This window comes from Tupaia chinensis, unplaced genomic scaffold, assembly GCF_000334495.1.
Source record: "Tupaia chinensis unplaced genomic scaffold, TupChi_1.0 Scaffold149131_1, whole genome shotgun sequence".
NCBI lineage: Eukaryota > Metazoa > Chordata > Mammalia > Scandentia > Tupaiidae > Tupaia > Tupaia belangeri.
Genome location: NW_006208977.1, coordinates 2,256,258 through 2,271,602, shown reverse-complemented (window position 1 = coordinate 2,271,602; position 15,345 = coordinate 2,256,258).

The window sequence follows — 15,345 nt, the reverse complement described above, 5'->3', positions numbered from 1 at the left end:
CCTCCATTCTCTTCTCGGGATCTTGGGCACACAGGCACATGCACCTGGCGTGAGTTTAAGCCGCCGGGTCTGGGACTTGAACCGCTGTTAACTACTTGGGAGTCCAGCGACATAGCCATTACGCTAACTGCTGGTCCCTCTGGCTTTCTTCAGCTCTACCTTAGTTCCATAGCTTTCTGGTCATATCTTCAGCTATGACATTTCAGACAAAACCCTGGAAATAATGAGTATTTTCGATTTTAATGCAAGGCAACAGGTATTACTGAACTTATACAAATAACCATTCTGCCACAAAATAATACTCCCAAATATTTTCCAATTCCAGAAGGGTCAAGAAGGGAGAAAAGTTTATGTTTCAATTAAAACAAACAAACAAACAAAAAAGCATTCTAGCAAATTGCTGAACCTATCAACAGCTCAAAAGAAAGCAAAATCCTTAAATCTGGAAAACAAAGCATAGAAGAAAATCAATAATATTTTGGTCAAAAGTCCTAAAATTCTATTTTACCAGTTGAATCTCATGTAATTAATCTCTCTTCTATTGAATTTGCAGCATTACTGTGGTCAATCTTTCCATTTAAATCCTGACAGTTAACATTCAACATTATTATTAATATTTCCAGACTTGTCCCTAGCATTTTCTTGGTTGTTCTTTGTTCTTTATTTCTGTCTGTGTCTCTTTAGTTTTTCTGGTATAGCACTCCATTCAGAACGTCTTGAAGAGCTGGTCTGGTGTTGGTAAATTCTTTCAGGCTTTGTTTATCCGAGAATGTTTTTATCTTGCTTCCCATATGAAGGACAATCTTGCCGGGTATAATTTTCTTGGTTGGAATTTTTTTCTTTTAACACTTTGCATACATTTCCCCATTCTTTCCTTGCTCGCATTGTTTCCGATGAGAGTTCTGATGTTAGCCTTATGCAATATCCTTTGAAAGTAACTTGATGTTTCTCTCTTGCCAGTTTAATATCTTGTCTTTGTGGTTTTGGCCAATCTGGCTATGATGTGCCTTGGAGAAGATCTTCTTGAGTTGATTCAATTAGAAGTCCTTTGTATTTCTTGAGTCTGGATATTTGAACGCCTCTCTAGGTTTGGAAAGTTTTCTTTCATAATTTCATTAAATAGATTATGGATACCCTTATTAGTTTCTTCACCTTCTAGGATACTGATTATCTGGATGTTTGGGTGCTTAATGGTATCCAGTATTTCTTGTATATTATACTCATTCTTTTGGGTTTTCTCAGTCTTTTTGGTGATTTTTTTCCTAGGTCAGAGGTTTTGTCTTCAACATCTGAGGTTAGATCTTCTGCATGGTCTAATCTACTTTTAATACTTTCAAGGGAGGTTTTGACTTACTGTATTAAAACTTTCATTTCTAACAACTCTCTCTTACATTTTTATGATGTGTATTTCTTCTTTCAAATCGTGGAAGAACTTCCTCACCTCTTGGAACTTGTCTTTTTTTCTTGCACCTTCTGGAGTTCATTGTCTTTCATCTCTCGGATCTCACTTAGTTTTGTCACTATGAATCCTCTGAAATCTTTATCTGACATTTCCATGAATTCCATTGTCCTGTCTGTGGATGATGAAAGGTTGTTCTTTTCCCTTGGGGAAGATATATTTTTCTTGGTTTCTCATATTTCTTGTGCCTCTGCAGTGGTTTATGGTCATCTGATGGATTATACATTTCTTCCTAACTTCTTGGAGTTCATCTGAGTGTTCAGAGGTATGTGGGAGGAGGTGATCTGCAACCCTTCTGCGGTTCTGTTTCTGTGATGCTCACCAATCAACCTGCCCTTTTGATTTTAGATCTGAATATTAAAAAGGCCTCATAGTTTCTAGGGAATAGGTGCACCTCAGCCAATCTGCGGAATTTCAAGTGAGAGTTCAGAGGTGTGTGGGAGATGAGCCGTGCTCTCTGCAGCTCCATACTTCTCCCTGCTGCTCACTCTGCAGTCTCTCTTCTCTGAATTTTAGTTATTTGGTGGTGTATTCACTTTGGCTAATTGGTTGGAGAAGGCTTCTGCAACTATAAGATCACATGCTTCCCTTTACTGTAAGGTACGTCTGAGACAATTTCTCTCCTCTATTGTGTTTTGCAGTATGGTATCCACAGAAAGAGATTTTGATTTCAGTTTTATAAAGAGGCATTTCTCCCTTTGGAAAGCAGTTTCAGTAAGGGTTGAGGATTTCTATGACCCTAAAAGTATTCAGATGCTTGGCTACTTTGCACCTAGGCCTGTCTAGACATTCAATGTGTGGAGGCTGAAGAACAGAATGAGAAAGTAAGGTGAATAAAAGAAATGGAAAAGAAAACAAGTAGGGAAAAATTGCTTTTAAAAGCAAAAAATGGGGACCAGCAGTTAGCGTAATGGCTATGTCGCTGGACTCCCACATAGTCAACCGCGGTTCACGTCCTGGACCGGGTGGCTTAAAACTCACGCCAAGTGTGTGTGCGTGCGTGCCCAAGATCCCGAGAGGAGAATGGAGGAGAAGGGACTGAGGCGTGGTCATCCCCCCTGGGGAGTAATTTCTCGCTTCCTGTCTCTCTGTCTCTCTCTGTCTGTCTGGAGAAAGCACGCGCCCTATAGCGAAAACCTCTCAAAAAAAAAAAAAAGCAAAAAATGAAAACATGGCAGGGCACACCTCAGTATAAAATGGCTTCTCAAATTAGCAAGAGGAAGAAGAGGTCGGAGGTGAGAAGAAGTGTCTTAAAACTTTATTAAAAAAAAAAAAAGAGAGAGTAAGAGAAAATTTATAGTGAGAGAGACAGAGAGAGGACAGAGGTTGCCTAACTGTCTGAGTTTTGGGCCCTAGAAGATGGAGTTTACAGCAGATTCTTCAGTCGCCTCAGTCCCTGAACACAGAAGGGCACACCTCAGATGTAAAATTGAACTGACAAAATTCTATTGGATTGTTGGGAACGTCATGACAAATTGTTGTATAGAAAAACAGATAAATACACCATGACTTTCCCGACAGCCTCAAACATAATGTAATTTATATAATTTATACAACCCAACTAATGAAAGTAAATTTTACTTCATTACTTACTTCCACTGCCGTCTATACTCATGGCGTATCTCCTCTTCCCTCCTGACCATGGGGTGTAGCCATTTATCATTTTAAAGTGTTGTGGATAGAAAAGTGGGGAGAAGGTTGCTCCATGCTCCTGTCAGTGCTGGTCCAGCCGAAGGGACTCAGCATATAATCTCAACCCGGCACCATGACAATAATAGTAGTAAGCATTACCATTGGTCCAAGGCATCCAAAGGGCCAAGTCATGAACTAAGTGCTGTAAAAAATCCTGTTATCCAATTAACTTCATGATAACCCTATGCCAGATGAGGCACCTGAAACAAAAACTATGAAGCAACATTGGTTCATTTACCTTATCAGAAACACAGACAGCCCCTGATTCAGGATGGTTTTCCTTAACAGGGTTTGGACTTTATAATGGTGTGAATGTGATAAGTATTCAGCAGAAATCATTTTCTTTCTCTTTCTCTCTTTTTAATTTTTTTTTAAAGGTTTTTGCCATAGGACATGGGCACTCACCAGAGAGAAACAGAGAGAGACAGTGAGACAGAAAGTGAGAAATCATCCCCCGGGGGAATGGGCACATCACAATCCCTTCTTCTCCATTCTCCTCCTGGGATTTGGGCCACTCATGCACACACACCATGTGTATTTTCAAACTACCCAGTCTGGGACTTGAATTGCAGTCAGCTAAGTGGGAGTTCAGTGCCCTAACCACTATACCACCTGCTGGCCCCCAGCAAAAATTATTTTCCAACTTGAGTCTAGTTTTTTTTCCTGGGATGACAATACTCTCACACGATGCTGGGCCATGGCCATGAGTCACAGTTTCCAGTCAGGACATTCCACTTTTTGTTTGTTTGCTTGTTTTAAATGTAAGTTAAACTTTTATTTGTTCATTTTGAGAGTTTTTTTTTTTTTGAGAGGTTTTTGCTATAGGGCACGTGCGCTCGCCAGACAGAGACAGAGAGACAGAAATGAGAAATCACCCCCCCCAGAGGGAATGGCCACGCCGCAATCCCTTCTCCTCCATTCTCCTTTCTGGCTCTTGGGCACGCACACACACTCGCCTGGGGTGAGTTTTAAGCCACCGGGTCCCGGATGCAAACTGCGGTCGACTACGTGGGAGTCCAGTGACATAGCTATTCCACTAACTGCTGGTCCCAAGAGATTTTTTTTCTTTTTTTACTGTTCTTGCCAACTTTTAGATTTTTCCTTTTTTAAATTTATTTATTATTTTTATTATTACTCATCCACTCATCTTCTACAGCATGTTGTATTGGTAAGCCATGACACTTGGTAGGCTAAGATGTATTAAATGCATTTTTGAATTATGATAGCTTCAACTTACCATGGCTTATGGGATACAACCCCCATCATAAGTCAAGGAGCATCTGTAAAGTCATTCAAACTCAGGTCTTTCTGACTCAAAAGACATTGCTCATAATGACTACAAGATGGGTATAAAACCTAAAGCTGCTTTCAGCAGAATAGCTTGGAATTAGATACAGGATTCTAATGCACCATTACAGATTTTGAAATATGATAGTCATTAATTTTTCTTCATGATAGTCAAGCTAGGGGAAAAAAGGTAGTATTTCTTAATTTTTATAAATCAAATTAAAATCTGGCTCATAGTCCCCCAACACTGAAGTTGACTTGGAGATCAATATCAGTAAAACCTGAGCCTTTCTCTCTCCCCCGTTTTGCTGGACTTCCATGGGCCTGTAAAAATGGTGATAAATCTAGTCCTTAGCATATTCCTGTATTTGATGCCCTGCAAGTTTATGTCTGTCCATTCTCTGTGGGCCCTGGGGTCTCCCGATTGACTTCACTGGCTTCTGCCTTCATCCAGGATTCCAATGTACCTTCAAGATATTCTCTCCTCTCTCTCTCTTTCCTCTCTCTCTCTCTCTCTCTCTCTCTTTTAAGAGAAAGGTTTTTTGCAATAGGTGTGTGCTTACCTGAGACAGAGAGACAGAAAGTGAGAAATCACTCCTCAGGGGGGATGGCCACACCTCAATCCCTTCTTTTCCATTCTCTTTCCTGGATCTTGAGCACAAGCACACACATGCCCAGCATGTTTCAAGCTGCTGGGTCCGGGACTTGAACTGCTGTCAATTACATGGGAGTCCAGCGATATAACCACTACATAATCTGCTGGTCCATTTAAGTCATTCTCACTTGATGTCTTGCTAACTTTGGGATGCTGGATTCAAGTAGGATTCCAGTGTCTGCTGCCTGCCATCTTCTGGCAAACTCCTGTTGTGTCAAAGGGCTACTCCTCTTCAATGGCTGGGTCCAGCCTCTTCTCTACACAGTACAAACAAAAACAAAATATCATACCTGTTACTGTCTTTGATTAAGCAAATCCACAATTAAGACAAGAGAAAAAACATTTTCTTTCCCCTCCTAAGGAGAACATAAAATGATCAGGACAAAGACAAAATATCAATCAATTTCTCGGTAGCTCTCATTTCTACTTAAGTGGTTATTAACTTGGGGTCAAATAGAACAACTGAATGTAAGACAATTCCTTTTTTAATTCTCTAAGACTCTCCCTTCATACATTTCCCAGCTTGAAACTGTCTGGAAGGCAGCAAGTAAAGCAACAACACACTATTCTTTTCTTTATCTTTTTAGACCTGGCTCAAATGTTTCCGCTTCCTGAAAGGCTTCTTTGATTATCATTTTGATTAGAGTCATTGTTTCCTTTATGTGTATTCACAACTCATTTCTGGGCCATGCCTTGTACTCTGGTCTGGTTTGTATCCTAGATATGCATTAGTGTATTAAATACAAATAAATGTTTTATAAAATACCTGCTGCATCTCTCAACTAGATATTTTACTGGACATCAGTATAAAACTACGTTATCTAGCTCCAGCAGAGACTGAGAAAGAAAGTTTAGCTGAGCAGTCATGAGTTGAGAAGAGAAAAATCATAAATATGCCCAGAGTTTGGCAAATATCTTTCCCAAAACTTTATCGAGCAGAGTAACTTTCGCTGGCTTCAGAGTACTGACAGTCATCCAGAGTAATTTTATGACAAGTTCTCTTACTTAAAAACTTACCTTGGACGTCAACCAAATCTATATGGTAGCATTCTAATACTGCCAGAATACCTCAAATGCTCAGGGAAGAGAGTCTGTCCCTAGGAAATGGTGCAGAACAGCCCAAATAGGAGGCTGAATCCCCCTCCTGGGTGTCAGAGGCTGCAAAGTGCGGCCTGGGACACCAGCCAGCTGAAGATGCAATCTGGTACAGCGCAGACAGCACGCAGCTGGGAGTCAGAAACCCAGGATTTAACAAGAAGAACGGAGGGTTTTAGCCACCTGCTGTTTGGATGTGTCTAATGAGTGCGTTAACTTTCCATTCTGTAATGACTGCCTTGGCTCCTGGTCCCTAAACTCCTTTTTCCTATAGTCAGGGCCCCTTACCCCTTATCAGTAGGCTCGAGTTAGTTTCTGCAACCACAAAGTCTAAGCTATAGCAGATGTAAGGAATCACTTTTGGTTTTCTGCCCTGCATGGCACAGCTGCTCTGAAGCTTCTATCCTGGGAATTAAGCTTCTGGCACCTCCTGTCCCAACCCTACTTTTTATAATCTGATCTTGATCTACTTTTGCCTCTTCCTGAACTGCATTCCTAGTGCATGGGTATGAAGACGCTTTTGCTTCCATGCTCCTGTCCCTGAACCCCAGGTCATAAAGTCTACTTGCCAGCTATCAGATCCTGAGACTCTCATTCCCTCCTTGAGCTCAGTATGTGGCTGCGTGGCTTCCAGCTGGGGAGCACTGCTGGGCTGTCGCGATTCTATGTGTTACCTCTTGTGCTCCTTGATGCAGTCTGCTGTGTGCTGCTGAGTATAGCATTGCTCAATAAATAGGTATCAGTTATTGCTATATTATTATTGAGTAATTATAGCCTGGGCTTCCACTTGACAACAGCTATGCTATTCTAGATTCATTCGGGACTGGAGAGCCCCCTGGTCTCCTGCTGTTGGGCTGGTTTCCAATGGGTTGTCTCAACCAAGTAGATGTTCCCATTCTCCCATTATCAGCTCCCACGGGTGTAACCAACCCCACACCAGCCAATGCCTGATTTGGTCAGGTGTAGGTCTATTAGCATTTTTCCAAATACATTCTGCAGGACTTTGACCCTACAGAGTGTTAGTAACATAATGTACACAGAGGGTTCCATGAATAAGACACATTCTGAGGAAAATATGTGAAAGAATTAAGCAGGATTCCTCATGGGACAATTTCACAGAGACTTTAATATGATAACATGTACTAAAAATATCTAAGGAGAGTGTCTTAGTCACTTTCGTGTTACTATAACAGACTATGACTGACTGGATAATTTTTAAAGGAAAGAAAGTGATTTTTCACAGTTCTGGAGGCTGGGAAGTCCAAGAGCCAGCACCGCCATCTGACAAGGATCTTTGTGCCATGTTATCCTAGGGTAGAGATGGAAGAGCAAGCTAGGGAGCAAGACAGAAGGAAAAAGGAGTTTAAATCCCAGGATTACTAATCTGCTCCTGCAATGACAGTTTTAATCCATTTATGAGAGCAGAGTCCTCATTACCTAATCATCTCTTAAAGGACCCTCCTCTTACTAGCATCACAATGGCAATTAAATTTCAACATTTTGTTTGTTTTGTTTTGTTTTGTTCCACCAGTTAGAGTGCAAGAGAGAGAAGGGCACCCCAGTGGGGTTTCCATGCCTCAGTCCACCCCCGCCCCATTAGCCTCTATGCCACCACCTGGCCCCCAACATACCTTACGGAAGGAATAAGCATTCCCGACTCTTATCTGGCAATATTTTACTCAGAGTGTACTATTTATTAGACTTCATGTTCCATGGAACAGACTTCAGGAAATGCTAAATAACATTCTTCAGTTCTAGTCCCGAGTTAACCTTGATCTCTTGCAATAATGACAATGGTGAGGCCAATACTCTACCTTTGAAAGGTATTTTTATCTTCACAAATTCACCCACTTATGGTGCATCAGAGTCACATGAGGTGGTTTTGAATACTGGACCTTCTCCCTTGTCCCTTTCTCTGTTCTGTAGTTGTTTGACTGTTTAAAAATTGCCTAGCTGGGGCTGGCAGGTGGTATGGTGGTTAAGTTCCTGGATTCCCACATGGCTGACCATGGTTTGAGTCCCAGATCTGGCAGCTTGCTTTCTCACTTTCCCTTTCTCTCTCTCTCTGGTCAAATTAAAGATAATAATAATAATAATTAATAAAATAAATAACTCTTTAAAGCGATGGCTTATCAGGACGAGCAGATGGTGTAATAGTTATGTTGCTGGACTCCCATAAGTCCCAGACCTGAGGTGTATATCATGCTGGGTAAAGTTTCTTTACAATCTAAATGATGTATAGTGATTTAATGTATAAATAATAATAATAATTTTAAAAAGGCAGAAACTGTAAATTAAAAAATATATTAAAAAATAATAAATAAAAACCTCACACCAGGTACCTGTACTTGCATGCCCAAGATCTAGAGGAGAATGGAGCAAAAAGGACATAGTGTGGTCATCCCCCTTGAGGGGGTGATGGATTTCTCACTTTCTGTCTCTCTGTCGCTCTGTCTATCCAGAGACCACATGCTCCCTATAGCAAAAATCTTTTTTTTTTTTTTAAAAAAAAGGTGGTTTTCCTTAAGCTCCAGTTTTACTTCCACCTCTCAAAAAGATGGGTGCCTAGTTCCGTACATTATTATTCAATAGTAGCAATAGCTAATACTTACTGAGCACTTGCTCTGCACCGATCACTGTTCTGAGTGTTTGACATATATCGTCTCTTAATACGCATGACCGTCCTCTGATATAGGCACAGCTCTTGACTCCGTTCTGCAGAGCTGACTATTGAAACACAAAACAAGTAACTTAGCAAAGTTCACCAGCTGAAATGCTAAGGTGAGGTTAAAGCCACGGTAGTCTGACTGCAGAGTTGGCATTCTCTATCCCAACACTATATTCATCCGCTAAACAAGTATTTTTGGGCACAAGGTCATGCTATAGGCCCTAGAGATTCAACAATCAATGCACAGATATTATTGCTCTGATGAAGCTTATATTCTAGTGGAAGAAACATAAGACTTGTAGTAATAAGTAATATGGAGAAAACAAAGCAAAGTGTGGGCTACGGGAGTCAGGGAGAAGGTGCTATGTGTACATGGGGTGGTCAGGAAAGGCCACCTTGGGTCTCTCAATACTGATTTAAGGTGACGGTTGACTACAAGGAAGTGGTAAGTAGAGGGAAGAGTAGTTCAGTCAGAAGAAATAGCAAAGACAAGGACCCTGAGGTAAGAACACTTTTTAATTGTTTGGGGAACATCAAAAAAAACAGTGTCATTGGAGCAGGGCAAGTGAGAGAGAAAGGGAGGAGTGAGCGATGATGTGGAAGAGCAGGTCATGGCTGAGATATGTCAGTTCTATGAAGAAATGTATTTTTATTATGAGATGAGAAGCCCTTGGAGGATGTAAAGAAGAGGCAAGATGTTCTGATTTCCATTGGGAAGGTCAATCGGCTTGCTCTTATGGAAGCAAGGAGAAGCAGGCAAACTGGCTTCCATGATCAGGTAAGAAATGATCTCAACGAAGGAGTTAGCACTGGAAGTGAGAAGATGAGATTAGATCCTGGAGAGATTAAGAAAGAAATTCATATCTTTGACTGGTCTAGTATGCAGTGTATTCATGCTGGGAAAATAATTTAATTAATTAATTTAATTAAGAAGAAAAAGAAATCCAGCGGGATTTCTTAATGGATTGGATATGGAACACAAGAGGAAGAAAGAAGAGAAGAGTAACTTCAAGATCTTTACCTGAGATTATTAGGATGGAGTTACCTTGAACTGAAATGGGGGCAAACAAGTGGAAGAACAGGTTTGTGAAAGAAAACCTACTGGGTAGAACCCTGCCTAGGGATCATCCCTGCTTCCATTACAAGCTACTGCTTGTCTCTGCGTGTGAACCTGTCTGCAATTTCTTGTCAGGAAATAAGAACAAGAAAATCCAAAATGTCTCCCTTTTTCTTAGCTTCCCAGAACTTCAAACCCAATTCAGGACTCCTTCAAACAATTTTGATATTCCAAAGGGACAAAAGGAATTAAAGACATGTGTCTTCACTCTTTAAGGGAGGGGATGTTAGATAATAAATATACATTGGGATATGCTTTAGTTCTTGGAAAGAAAAAAATCTATATGGATCTAAAGGTAATGCTGCTTGTGAAGGCAAGGAGAAAGAAGGGACAGAGAAAGCCATTGAAAGGTACTATGTTTTTATGGCTAAAAAGTGACTGACATAGAATTTCTATGACCTCTGAGATATCATTTTCTCCCTTAGGAAATATAAAACAAATACTATGAACAACTATGGGACCTTGTGATATGAGGACTGGGCATTGGAGGGAGCAAATGTCCCAATGCCTACACTCTCTATGCAGTTTGACTGGGGCCAGCTACTGACTGTGACTCTGTGTGACCATGTGGTTGGGCTGCTTTAGATATTGCAGTGTCCACTCTTCAAGATTGTCCGGGGGGAGGGAGGGCAGCAGTTAGCTCAATGACTGTGTCACTGGACTCAAATGTAGTCGACCACGGATTGAGTCCCAGACCCAGGGGCTTAAACTCACGCTGCGTACGTGTGCATGTGTGTCCAAGATCCCAAGAGGAGAATGGAGGAGAAGGGATTGCGGCGTGGCCATCCCCCCTGGGGGTGATTTCTTGCTTTCTGTCTCTCTGTCCCTCTCTGTCTTTCTGGTGAGCGCTCATGAACTATAGCAAAAACCTCTCTTAAAAAAAAAAAATAGTTACTAACTGCATGTTGTTAATATTGGTACTGTATTTATCTTCATCAGTATTTTTTATTTACTGTGACTTAAGTGGTGGATTTTATATTTTAAAAATTTTTGTAACTTAAATTTCTTTTCTCTTAGATAAAACAGTGAAACTACAAACGACACAAGAAAAACTAGATAAACTAATATTTAAAACTTCGGTGTTAGAAACGATGTTATCAAGAAAGCATAAAGACAGTTCACAGAACAGGAGATACTACTTGCAAACCATATATCTGATAAGGAATCTGTATCCAGAATATATAAAGAACACTTACTATTCAACCATGAAAAGACAACCCAGTTAAATAATAGGCAAAGAGTTTGAATAGAGATTTCATCAAAGAAGATAGATGGCCAAATGGTTAGCAAACAAAAGGAAAAAATGCTTAACATTTTCAGTCACTAGAAAAACACCAATAAAAAAACATAATAAGGTACCACTTCATACCCACTAGGAAAGTTAAAATTTTTGGAGAGGTTTTTGCTATAAGGTGCATGCGCTTACCAGAAAGACAAAGAGATAGAGAGCAAGAAATATCCCCCAAGTGGGGGATATCTAGGGATCTTGGGCACACACACACACACACGCATGCGCGGCACGAGTTTAAGCCACCAGGTCTGGGACTCGAACCATGGTTGATTACATGGGAGTCCAGCGACATAGCCATTACACCAACTGCTGGTCCCAGGAAAGTTAAAAATTTTTAATAAGACAAGCAATACAAACTATTGGTTAAGATATAGATATACCAGAAATTTTACTTATTGCTGGTAAAATTGAAAAATGAAGCAGGAGCTTTGGAAAATAATTTTACGTTTCCTCAAAAACTTAAATGTAGAGTCACCACATGATCCAGAAATTTGTGGGGTTTTTTAAAGATTATAAAGAGACTTCACCCAGTATGATACACACCTCAGACCAGCCTGGTCGAGAATACTATACACATAATCAACAGGTAATAAACTATATCTGTGTCTCACAAATGTCTTACCTCTGGTTTTCCCCAAATTTTCTTTCCTACACTCTTCTCCTCTCCTACTCTCCTTCCACTTTGTCCCTATTGTCCTTAATTTTCAATGCTTTTATGTCCTCCAGTCTTTCAGTCTCTATCACAGTGTACAGTCAGTATATGTCAAATGGAGACATACAATGTCTCTGTTTCATAGCCTGACTTGCTTCACTCAACAGTAAATCTTCCATATTCATCACTTTGTATCAAATGCTAGGGTTTTGTTTTTATGGCTGAATAATATTCCATGGAGTATATGTGCCACACTTCTTCATTCCATTCATCTGTTTGTGGACATTTCGGTTGGTTCCTTCTTAGCAATTGTGAATAAGGTTGCAATAAATATAGATGTGCAAGCACTTTTCTGATTGAGTGTTGTCCTGTCCTTTGGGTAGATGCCCAGGAGGGAATTGCTGGATCATATGGTATCATATGATATCATATCATTTGAAGGTCTTTGAGGAACCTCTACATTGTTCTTCACAGTGGTTGGACCAATTTATATTCCAACCAAAGTGTAGGAGAGCTCCCCTTTCACCACATCCCTGCCAGCATTTACTATTTTTTGTTTTTTTAAATCTTTGTCATTCTGATTGGGGTAAGGTGGCATCTCATTGTATTTTTGATCTGCATCTCCCTTATGATGAGGAATGTTGAGAATTTTTTCATATGCTTTTTGGCTGTTCATGTCTTCCTTAAAGAGTTGTTTATTCAGTTCATTTTCCCATATTTTAATTGCATTAATCATTTTCTACTGGGTAAGTTGCTTGAGTTCCATGTATATTCTGGTTATCAATCCCTTACGTGAGGTATACTTTACCAAAATTTTCTCCCATTTGAAGGGTTGTCAATTCACACTAATTATTATGTCCTGTGCTGTGCAGAAACTTCTTAATCTGATGTAATCCCACTTATCTATTTTGGGGATTATTGCCTGTGCATGGGGGTCTTATTTAAGAAGTCTTTACCCACCTCGATGCATGATGCAGAAATTCTATTCCTATTATATGCTCAATAAAAATGAAGATAAACATCCACACAAAAATCCATGCACAAATATTTATATCAACATTATCCATAATAACCAATAAATGAAGATAAATCAAATGTTCATTGTAAGGAGTTAAAAAAAGGTGGTATGTGGGGTTGGCAGGTGTCTTAGTGGTTAAGGTGCTAGACTCCCACACGTTCAACTGCAGTTTGAGTCCCAGACCTGGCAGTTTACTTTCTCACTTTCCTTTCTCCGTCTGTCTGTCTCTATCAAATTAGAAACTAATACTAACAGATAAAATCAAATCAAATAAATAATTCTTTTAAAAAATGTGCTATAGCTTTAAAATGTAGTATTTTCTATTTGTCAGTAAAAGGAAATGATACAGGAGCCAGCAGATGGTATTGCAGTTACATTGCTGACCTCCCACACGGCCAACTACAGTTCCAGCCCCAGACCTAATGGCTTGAAACTCACTCCGGGTGCATGTGCCTAAGTGTCCAAGATCCCAGGAGAAGAATGTAGAAGAAGGGATTGCGGCATGTATATCTCCCCTGGGGATTTATAAATTTCTAAAAAAAAAAGAAAGGGGAATAATACAATTTAGATGAAACTTGAAACATTACACTAAACAAAAGTCAGTCACAAAAGTCTCCATATTGTATGATTCTACTAATATGCGAACATTTTAGAGACAGTGTGATGTTAATTTTGAGTGTCAACTTGACTGGACTGAGGAGTACCTAGAAACCTAATGAAGCACTGTCCTGGATGTGTCTATGAGGGTGCTTCCAGGAGAGATTGACATGCAAGTTTGAGTAGGACCCTCTATGGAGAATATCCACTCTAAGATGAGCAGGCAGATCCAGGTCAAAAAGGGATTCACAGGGAGCAAGGACAGAAGATGTGTACTTGTTCCTTTTGTACGAGAAAGCAAGACAGACTTTTCTGCTGCCTTGGATACCAGAACTCAAAGTTCACTTGTCTTTAAACTCCAGGATTTACACCAGCAACCTCCGAGGTTCTCAGGCTTTCAGTTTAAAGATCTGAGTCACATCATCAGCTTCCCTGCTTTCTGTGGCCTTGGCCTTGGACTGAGCCTCACCACCAACATCCCGGAATTTCTAGCTTATGCGTGGACTCTTGTAAGGTTTCTCATAATCACATGAACCCATTCCCCCAATAAACCCACTCTCATGTATCTGTACATACCCTATTGATTCTGTCTCCCTGGAAAATCCTAATACAGACAGAAAAATAGATTAGTAGTTGTAAGAAGTTGGTAAAAACTGTGTAATGGATGCTAATTGGTACAGGTCTTCTATTTGGGGGTGATGAAAATGTTCTAAACTTAGATTTAAATTAGGTGCTTGCATAGCTCTGTAGATATACTAAAAAGTCACTGAATTAATATACTTTAAATGGGCAAATTGTATGGTGTGTGAATTATGTCTTAATAAAATCATTAAAACTTTTCTTTACTAAAAAAGTTCTTTTGGGGGCTGGCAGGTGGTGTGGTGGTTAAGAGCACTGGACTCCCACATGGTCTACAGTGGTTTAAGTCCTGGACTCAGCAGCTTGCTTACTCACTTTCCCTCTCTCTCTCTCTTATCTCTCACACAAACACACACACACACACACACACGCGCGCACGCACACATACACACATTGTCCCTCTCTGGTCAAATTTAGATAAATAAATAAGTAAATAAAATAAAGTTAAATAGAATAATTTTTAATTTTTTTCTTTATTATTATTTCTTTACTGAGAAAAAGAGAATTTGGGGAGAGATCGGCTCTAAAGATACAAAATCTGAGTTAGAAAAGAAGAATAAGTTTAAGAGATCTTTGTACAAGTGATGACTGGTTAATAGCAATATATTATACTCTTAAAATTTACTAAGCGAGGTGGGCTAGCAGGTGGCATGGAGGCTGAGGCACTAGATCCCACATGGCTGACTGCACAGTTCAAGTCCCGGAACCCACAACTAGAAAATCATGCTGGGTACCTGTGTGTGCCACTGGGGGATAATTTCTCACTTTCTCTCTCTCTCTCCCTCTCTCTCTCTCTCTGTCTCTCTCTCTCTCTGACTATCTCTGGCAAGTGCACGCACCCTATAGCAAAACAAAATGAACAAACAAAAAAATTTCCGAGAACAGATTTCAAGTGTTCTTACCATCCAAAATGTATAGGTATGTAAGACAATGCGTAGGTAATTAGCTCAGTTTAGCCATAACATATATATATTTCAAAATAACATATTATACATGATATTAGGTTGTTGGTAAAGTCATGATGTATTTTTCTATGTTTTTCTATGCAAAAATGTGTTATAACTTTCCAAATGACCCTATATATATATATACAGTTTTTATTTGTCAAATGAAAGAAAGAAAAAAGAGAGGAAGAAGGGGGAAAAGAAAGAAAGAACACAAGATAGTAGCAAATG